The sequence below is a fragment of the Malania oleifera genome, chromosome 6 (genome assembly GCF_029873635.1).
Source record: "Malania oleifera isolate guangnan ecotype guangnan chromosome 6, ASM2987363v1, whole genome shotgun sequence".
NCBI lineage: Eukaryota > Viridiplantae > Streptophyta > Magnoliopsida > Santalales > Ximeniaceae > Malania > Malania oleifera.
This window is the reverse complement of record NC_080422.1, coordinates 104689334-104700505: the sequence shown is the minus strand read 5'-3', so window position 1 is coordinate 104700505 and position 11172 is coordinate 104689334.

Genomic DNA, 11172 nt, shown 5'->3' with positions numbered 1-11172 from the left:
ATAAATAATTATTCTGTCACGAGAATTAAATAGAAGATTTTTTTTTTTTTTTTTTTATATAGGAACTCCAGTCACCAAGTCCTTCGGACCCCCTAATGCGGCACCAAACTTACGGATCAGCGTTCTCCCCCTTGGTCTCGCTGATCAGGTAAAGTCTGAAATGCGGACACGACTTCCGTGCATCAGTTGGACGTTTGGCCAACCTCATTCCTGGGACACATCTCCAAGACATAAAATTCCATTGAGCACAATGAATTTTCAAATATGACTTAGTGAACATGTCGCTATTTTTATCTTAATTAAATCTTTAATTAGTACGATTAATGATTTATATTTAACGATTTCATGCAATTACTTTTATCTTAATTAAATCTAAAAATATCATTAAATCCTAATCAAATTGCTTACATGTATAAAGTGTTGAAATGATATTACACATTGTCCCTACTACTTATAGACCTATAAACTAACAAAATAACTCTAATAAACAAGGGCTAGGATTAGGTTAGCTTTGGTTTGGTTCTATAGATTAACCAAATGTGACCTCATTATTCACACCCAAACCATACACTAGTGCTTTTTTCTGTTTTTTTTTTTATTTACATAGGAACTCCAACCACCAACGAGTCCTTCGGACCCCCTGGTGCAATACCAAACTTACGGATCAGCGTTCTCCGTCCTCAGGTCTCACTAGTGCTTCTCTTGAATGAAGGGTAGGATTCTAAAGAGGAAAATGCTTTAATTAAGACAAAACTCTTGGGTTGTTTGGTTGTGAAAAATATTTTCCATTTTTAATTTTTTAGTTTTTAAAAAAACTTACAAAAAATTTTAGTTTATTTTTAAATTTTTCAAGATTTTTGTTGAAAAGAAAAAAAAATAAAAAATTGTTTAGATGTGCAAAATAATTTTTTATTTTTTATTTCTAGATTTCAAAGTAATCACAAAAATAGAAAAAGACAATTTCTTTTCCCATTTTTCAAAATTTACACGATCCAAATTTCATAAATTTTAGTGTTTGAATTTGGATTTTTGTGTGGATTTAGAAGAAATTCTATACATAATTCATATTAATTAAAGTTCGTGATTCGAATTTCATTCCCCCTTACACAATGTAAGAGTTAAAAATCTAGAAAAATAATGAAAAGATATTTTTCAACTTTTCTACATAAAATTAAAAAATTGAGAAATGAAGTGCATTTTTATAATTATTTAAGAAATTAGAAATAAAAATAAAATTATTTCCATAAGTAAATACTGCTAAAAAAAAATTAACATTTTGTAATTTAAAAAAAATTAAAATAAAAGATAAAAACCATTTTTCACAACTAAATAATCCCTTGCTATTTGTAATTTGAGGGCATTATGCAAAAAATAGTTATAATAGAACAAAATTTGACAATTCACCTAAAAAATAAGTAAAAAATACTTTAATTTTTTTTTTTACAAAAAATAGATAAAGAATAATTCTTTTATATTGGGTGGAATAAAATTTAAAAAGATTTAGATTTTACCTTAAAGCATTTTTCAAATTATATGCACCATCAAATATGGCACAGTTCTTATCCTAAAAAAAGATATGGTGTCGAGCTATTTTTTAGCCGGATCCCCCTTACAGCATCGTTACCGCAGTAGAGTTTAACCATTAAGTTCAAAAATTCACCCAACCCGATAGTATCCATTTTGAGAATGCCCAGTGTCACTGAATGAGATTTGTCATATATATATATATATATCATCTCCACTGGATTGCAAATTATATGCACCTTCAAATCAAATATGACATAGTTCTTATCCTCAACAAAGACTGAAAAGCACTTCCACTAAAATGGACTTCACCAAAAAAGAGGCCCCCATACTTTTTCCCTTGGCAAATATACATATATAATGCCTTGCTTAAAATGGAAATTTTCAAAGACCCATACTTCTGCATGTGAGTGCACAAGGAAGGAAGCTGCAACCCACCAATTATTAATCATCATTCTTCTCCCCTTCAATCTTCCACATTTTTAAATTAAGGTCAAAGCAAAAATAGACATGAGGTATGGCAAAAAAATGCATACCAATTTCACAAATTTAATGTTTGAGAAAAAATTGTAATTTTTTTTAAAAAAAAATACATATTTTTTTTTTACCGATATTTGGTTTACGAGACAGTTAATTTTTTTATGATAAATTAACAAAAGGGTGTATTAGTACTAAGAATCAAATGTATAGGAAGGTTATTGAGGTTTTTGAAATATAATGAAAAAACGACTTTTTTTTTTGTCCGTGAAACTTTTAAAGTTTGTGAAGAGGTTCGTGTCTTTTATCAGATTTCAATGAAGATAATGTATGAAAAAAAATATTTTTTTGATGACCCAGAACTCTTATCTTTGCGTGTCCTTCGGATTCATCCTTTCAATACCAAACTAGCCCAGGCGGATTGGCTCAAGTGGTAAGAGCGACTTGTGATTTTGGTAATCCCAAGGTCATGGGTTCGATTCTCCCTTAAAAGTTTACCCCGGTGAATTACTAGGGGTGCATTAATGGGTGAGCGGCTTTCACCCCTCGGATTTGGTGCCGCACCATAGTGTCCAAAGTAGCATGATGGTGGCTGAAGCCTCTGGGTTATTAAAAAAAAAAAAACATCAAATTAGGGGATACAAACATTATTGTCCTACTGTGTATAATATATATATATATATATATATATATATATATATATATATTTGATGGACCATCTTTAATGTTTGACCCAAAAAAAAGGTCATTTTTTCTTCATATTTCGAAAACCTCAAGAACCTTCCTATACATTTGATTCTTAGTACTAACATGCCCTTTTATTGCAATGTATATATATATATATATATATATATATATATATATATATATATATATATATACATTGCAATAAAAGGGCATGTTAGTACTAAGAATCAAATGTATAGGAAGGTTCTTGAGGTTTTCGAAATATGAAGAAAAAATGACCTTTTTTTTGGGTCAAACATTAAAGATGGTCCATCAAACTTTTAAAGTATGTGAAGAGATTCGTGTCTTTTATAAGATTTCAATAAAGATAATGTATGAAAAAAAATATTTTTTTTATGACTTAGAATTCTTATCTGTGTGTTGCTTCGGATTCATCCTTTCAACACCAAACTAGGGGACAAATATTATTGTCCATCCATTGATGCATTCTTAATAATTCATTAGGTAAATTATAAGTGGAGATAAAATTTGGGACCTTGAGATCATGAAGGCTCGATTTCGCCCTTATCACTCGAGTAAACTCGATTACAATGTATGGAGAAAATATTAATAATAAGAGAATTACGCTTATTTTTGTGATAAATTATTGAAAAGATATAATTATTTGAAAAACCAAATGTCTAAAAAGAAAAAATACAAATAAAGGCTCATAAAAATTTTAAAATTTAAAAATAAATTCATGTGTTTTTCGCTTTTTTTTTCAAATCTTAATAAATTAAAGATGGATGGAAATAATATTGAAGATTAATAATATTTTTCAAATTGAAAAGAACAATTACACATAAAGTAGCAATTATTAAATGAATGGTACCATCGGAGACGACGGGGCGATGGCCGCCTCGTATGATGATGGAGGCATCACATGGACACGTGTCACTCTTTTATTTGAGTATCTCCAGTTGATGATGATGATGATGGTTCGTATATATGACATGCATGCATCATCCTATCATCAATGATGGAGACATCTCGTGGGTCGTGGCATGCATGCACGTTAGGCCCATCATCTCTTGATTGATATTTTATTATTCTTTTTTAGTCTATGCTTCCGCTTTTGGTTTCATATCGTGGGTCGGTTCTTTTACCCGATGAATTATTAAGAGTGTGTCTAATTTTTATTCTTTGAATTTGGTGGCGCATTATAATATTTAAAATAATGTAATGGTGGCTATAATTTTCAGATTATAAAAAAAAAAAATAATTATGTTTGGTCAAATTATCTTCAAAATATTTTAAATATGTATCATATAAATAAATATAATTAATTTTTCCTTTTGAAAAATACCAATTTTTAGCATAAAATATATTCTTAAATGGTAACCGTGGAATTCATATTAGTCAAAAGTCGATCAATCAACTAAGATGGCTCGATTACGATAATTTCCTTTTGTAAGTCGATGTTCGTTTTGATAAGCGTTTTGAATGTTTAGTGCATTCATCATATCGACCGCAAGACACACACATAAATATAGTTTTGACATTAATGCGATCAAGAAATCGTTAACAAAAATTATTTCTTGTTTTGTTATTCATAAATTATAAGGGCATTTTTTTAATGAATATTTGAGCTGCATTTTGCAATTAAATTTAACAATTTATAACTCTGATAATTAAAATTTTTAGTAACTTAAAAATATTCCAAAACAAGGTGACTAGATTTTACATTAAAAATTAATAAACCACTTTAGGAAATATCAAAACAACAACTTTATTGGGTGGAGGAGATTTGAATGCATGAATATGAATGTGGACGCTAATACGAAAACATACATAAAATATTTTTTCTTTCGAAAATTACTTGTTAGTAGGAATTTTAAAATAGAATTTTGGATCTTTTTTAGTTATGTTTTCAAATAGAAATTAATCCAATGAGCTTAATAAATTCTTTCCCAGCTCTTTTTTTTTTTATTTGAGGATCAGTTTGGATTATGAGTTCATTTTCACTATATTTTCTCTTTATATTAAATACCATTTAAATAAAAATTTGTAATTAGAACTTAGTAAAAATCAAATGTGTAAAATTAAAAAAAAAAATATTGATTTGATATAATTTTTATTTTCTTTTTTAGTTTTCTTGATAACCAAACATAAAAAAGTGGGATTCTCCTTATTTTCCTTTCCTTTCTTCAATATTTTCCAAGTTCCAAACGAATCAAATGTGTAAAATTAAAAAAAAATAATACTTGTACCAAAAGCATAATTGAGGTTTCTAGCTTCCCAAAAAAATAATATTTCAAAACTGTTGACTATACTTTAAGAAAAAAAATGGAATTAATCTTAAGCATAAAAGCAAAAAAACAAATAAATAAAAGAAAGATGTGTGGTATTGTAATTATGATGGACCTTTAAGCATGTGATGATCACTCTATACCCTTTCTAAATAAAATAAGATAAATATAAAATGATTTAAAAGTCTTATGCCATTTGGATTTGACATGTAACTTTGATAAAATTAAGGGGAGATATTGTATCACAAGATGTTTAAAAATTAAGCAGACGATGAGTAAATCTTTTTTATCGTCCTAATTTTTTTTTTTTAAAAAGAAAAATTAGAAACAAAAGTTGGTGACTACTTATTTGGACGAATTTTATTTGACACGAACTCGATTGAGTATGTATAAAGTGTACTCGTTGCTTATAATTATGAGTTCGAATGCCCCAATTCGTCTCAAAGTAACTATATAAGTAATTGGTCTAACATCTCTTTTTCACTTCAGTTTTGAATTTAATATTTCTTCACTCATCCTCTCTCTCTCTCTCTCTCTCTCTCTCTCTCTCTCTCTCTGGCTTATTTTAATCTTGCATATTTATTATCTTTTTAATGCTTGCTTAAAATTTAGAAGCCAAATACAAATACAAAAAAAAAAAAGGAATCATATTTTTTAAATCCGATCTAAAAATATAATTTTAAATTAAAATTAAATAAATCTCAATGGCATAATGAACTGTATATATTTATTATGAAATTACTAACTACAGTTAATTAGCACATTGGGTGACTCTATCACTAATTTATTTCGTCTTTAAAAAATTAAAATAATTGATTAGATATTTTATTGAATCAGTGGTGTATGGGTTAAGCTTTGTAGAATCTTCAAATTTTAAAAACATATTTTATATTTTAGTTTTGGACCGACGTTAAACATTCTATTTTTAAGATTAAACTTAGAATAATAAAGTTATAGTAAACTTAGGTCAAGGGTTGTTTGCACTAGCACTACTATTTATTTTTAAAATCGGCTCCATGTTTATTGTCAATTTCTTCAAAAAAGTAATCTATGCATGCACTTTCGTATTAACATGGCAAAACATAAATAAATTAGAAACTCAAGTACAAAATACATTGAACACGATGATCTGAGTTCAACCTTATTATCCTAAAAAATAACTTAATATTCTGAATGAAGGTCTCAACTCTTAAGTTTAAATCTTACAAAGGGACACCCAGTGTCATCAGATTCTAACTACTTGATTTTGCAATGCCTACATATCTGTTATCAAATTATAGTTTGGTCATTTTTGTAGGGTCAAAGAGGTTTGAGAGTTGTTCGTTCCATATGGTATTCTACTTTGTTTATTACTGTTGGTACCTTAGAGGGTTCTTTTGTCTTTGTCACCTTTTTTGCACAATCATTGAGTGATTTGCTTACTTAAGCTGGTTATGTAACAAGCTCTTCCGATCCTATGCAACTTTGGAATGTCAACCTCATTGACATTTTTTATTACTTCAAGAACATCTGTATACGTCTTGGAATTTTTATTCAACTAATTGCAACCATGTAATGTCAAATTCTTGTGTGTTTTTCATAATTAAACTATTCTAATGTAGAATTGTTGCTTGTTTGAACCCATTTTTGTCTGTCATCTATTCTTTTTTTTTTTTTTTTGTCTTATATTGTTTCTAAATCGTTGTTAAAAGCATACCTCGTGTCGGAATGAGTTATACTGCTCAAGTAAGCAGAACCTTTCTCTCTCGATTGCTTTTGTATGATGAATTTCACTAGCCCAAACAAGGAGAGAAGCAAGAAGAGGGGGAACACTATTGTACCAAACAATTCCCACTCCTAGCTACTCACATCTCTTTTAACACCAAGCTAATCAAGTGGGCGACATATATTGTGTCACAATCCAATCAAATTTAGGGTCTTATCCTTATTTATCACCGCTTGTATCCATTACATTGTGCACATTAGGTAGGTAAGAAATGCTACCGTAGGTTTAGTTCCCTAAGTAGAATAATCGCCTTTGTGAAAAAGGGGAATATGACTCGGTGGTTGAAACGACGTTTCTTAGTGCTAGAATAGGAATTATATAAAAACTCTTTAGGGAAGAGTGAATACTATTCACTCTTTCATCAAGGCTCAATATTGTTGTTGCAGCCTTATTATCAAACTCAAATTTTTATTTCTTTTTACAAACTTATATTTTGATGTAGAACGGGGGAGGATGACCTAGTGTGATGACTTGATTATTCGCACTGCAGAAGATCTCAAATATATTTACCAGAGTACTAAAAAAGATTTCTATACAACTATATCTTCAATATCAAATATTATCATCTATAAAATTCTAAAACATTAAAAATACAACTAATCTAAGATCTATTCTAAATAACTCTTACTATCCCAATCATGCTTCCGCTACGCCACTCTAATTTCGGTTAGTTTGCTCAACGTATCTGAAATGTGTGAAAATAATTGAGACACCTTTCAGTAAGTAAAAACTAGATTATTATGAGTGTGTGGCTATAATGAGTTTTACATTATAAAAATATATTTATTAATTTTACTTTAATAAAAATTGCATTTGTAAACTGTAACTCACATATATAAATAAAAATACGTACTTTTTTCTGAAAGATCATTCAAGCCTATTAGGTGGCCACAATCACATAAATATACAAATATATATAAAAGAACTCCTTTTTGGTTATGTCATGTTTAATCCCCATGACCGGGTTGTGGTTGGCCACCAACCAACCGGACTAAATCAAAAATTTATATCTGTAAGATCAGTTTATCTGTCATATCCTCGTACTCATTCTCATACTCAGGTCAAACTGACCATCCACCGCCAACACTTCCACAACAGTGTGGTTGCACTAATATTTATCTGTAACTACGACCATTAGGGTTCTTAAAACATATGATACAATTTATGCAATTAAACCTTATAATAATCTGAACATTTCCTCAACATCAAATTTATAGTCAAATTACATAAATATTTTCAATAAATCACATAATAAACATAACACCGCAAAAATCCCAAATTTGCTCAATTATGCAAAAATATATAATTAATTCATGCCACAAGATTTGTCTAATAAATATAATTTTAACAAATTACCATAGAAAATGTATAATAATCTACCTATTTAATTTTATACCAATAAAATAAAATAAAATAAAACCCGATATATTCAAATCCTCATAGTACAAATTTAACTTGGGCATAAGAATATAATTAAATTAAGGTAATCAATTTAATCCAAGCATATTTTAAAGTAAAATCTGACATAATCTAGTCCACTTACGCTATCCCTAAAGTGGTGCTTACAGCGTGCGGATGATGAAATTTCTCCGATTAAATCGCTGAAGAGGGAAGCTAGGACTCGGGAATGATGTCCGTTCTTCAATTTGGTTGAGAAATAGTAGAGAAATTGAGAGAGAGAGAGAGAGAGAGAGGAGAGAGAGAGAGAGAGAGAGAGAGAGAGAGAGAGAGAGAGAGAGAGAGAGAGAAATTGAAATTGAATCCTAAAGGCTCAAAACTCTTCCTGAGTCTTCGGGTTATATATATATATATATATATATTATAATATTATATTATTATATTATATTAATATACTAACATATTATATTATTTAATTAATAATAATTATTAATTAATTTATTTTATTTTTATTTTTATTTATTTATTTTTTACACTTACATGTATATATATATATATATATATTTTGGGGGGTCGTTACACCTAGTCCTACGGTTTCAATCCTCAAATAACACATACACTCAATATACTTTAAATTAAAAATAAGTTTCATTTCACATGTTGTTGAATTTTTAAACGGTGTATGATGCTGTCCAAAAATAAGTCCCAATTGATTCTTTTACAAAGGAATTAACTTAAATGCGGAAAAGATACTATTTCAATATTTCAAGAATGAAAGTTCTATGTTTAGCACAACAATATTCCTAGAATTGATTTTAAGTTAGCAAGTAAAAATATTGTAATCTTATGGCTCAAATGTGTTATTTAAACATGGAAGTTCAAATTTCAAGCAAAGGATTACTCAAGGTTAAGCAAGGCTTCAAATAATGTGAATTAATAGTCAAAACTAAAGGTTCAAATGACTTCAATCGTCTAGCCTTTAGAGTCAGTCTCCTGATGAATTTTTAGACTAAATTCTGGAGTGGCAGTAGTAGGTTAGTGGTCAGTTGCTTGACCTAGGTTAGTCGACTGACCATCGAGGTCAGTTGCCTGACTATCAAGGTCAGTTGCCTGACTTGCTACGGGTTTTGAAGAAATGACCAAAATTCAAGGGTTATTTCTCAACCAAGACTTTTGGGTTTCAAATAGGAGTTCACAACCAGTTTAAGGGTTAAAAAAAGAACAATCTTACCAAAGGAAATCATTGGATGAATTGATATGTTCACCACAAACTCAGATCTTGCTAGAAAAATCCTTGGCACAAGCTTTGAAATGCAATGATAGAAGTGGAACTGCTATGAGTATGTAATGGTCCAAACGAATACTGAATTTACTAATCAAAATGATGGATGACTTGACAATATTCTACACAAGTTCGATCTCGTTTGAAGTTCTTTGTGCAAGCTATGAAATACTGATGTATGCAGCAATGAAATGGTGGATTGGTGGCCATGGGGTGTATCTTGGTTGTGACTGTGTGGGTGATGGAGGGGAAATCATGAAAGTGGGATGGGGATGGAGTCTCTAGATAGAATAGGGGTCTCTCACCACCTAATCTTCAGGGAGAATGATGTAGCCTCTCACTACACAATCACAAGGATTGGACAAAGGTTAACAAGTTTCAGCAAAGGAAAAACCATTTTCAATTCAATATCAGTACTTAACTCTCTACTTTTGTTCATTACAATGAAGGAGTATATATAAGCTAGCATGGAGAGACAAGACTTTAAACACTAACAATTCCCATACAAACATGGGAGACAAAGAAAATAAAACAACTTACAAGACTCATTAGTGACACAACTTACTAAACACAATAAACACTAACACAAGTTTCTAACACACACGGCTTACTAAGGCATGCACATGTAAGCAAGCAAGTTGTCTTGCAAAGTTATACATTAAATACAAAACATAAATCAAAGGAAGGTCCAATTTTGTGTGGGGCCCAATGGAATCGTATGGGGTCCACATGGGTCTTCTTGCTTCAACACTTCCCTTGAATCTTCAAATAGGGTCTTCAAGCACACAATAGTCTTAAAATGAAATGTCCAAGCAAAATATAATAATAAAGTATTTTATCAAGAGAAGTCTTCAAATCAAAGAATCTTCAAAACAAGTCTTCAAATATTCCATGCAAAACCTACAAACAATTATGAATTGATGTGGACATCAGGAGGTCGTCCACGTGTCATCATGTCGGTAAAGGAAATGTGAACATCAGGAGGTCATCCACGTGTCACAACATTTGAAAAAGAGATAGGCAAGGCATACCGATCCCCATCATCTCTCCCAGTCCCAAAAGAATTCTTCTCTGAAGAATTAAAAATGGTGTACTGGGAATACAACTCCTGGTTAAGATGAAGGATCCCTCTTTAAAATTCCAACTCCTCTCGAGAAGTGGCTTACCTCTCCACTTGACCAAGAACTTCTGGTATAATCGTGCTTGTGTGAACTTTGTCTTGTCATCCAAGATTGCATCAAGGTTCTTGGGCATGGGTAAGGATAGAGGCAAAGGCAATTTCGAGTTTTTAGGTTCAAAAGGAGTGGGGAATGAAGTGGGGTCACTTGCAGGGTTAGAATTTGAAGGTTCTACAAAAGAAGATTGTAACAACCCCAAAAATAATGTAAGTGTAAAAAAATAATAATAATTTAATTAAGTAATTAATTATTAATTAATTAAATAATATAATATAATATAATATAATAATATTATAATATAATATTTTATATATATATATATATAAGCAATCCTTCATGAAGAATCAGGAAGGATTGATTTTAAAATTCAATAGAGAGCCCCCCCTCTTCTCACCAAACTCTCTCTCTCTCCTCACCATCTCTCTCATTCTCTCTCCTCCATCCACCTCATTCTCTCTCTTCGATTTCTCTCCAATATTCAACCGAATCGACGATCAGGCACCACCACGAGATCCCAACTTCAATCCTTAACAAGTTAATTGGAGCAGATTTTAGGTTTGGGCTTCCTAAGCA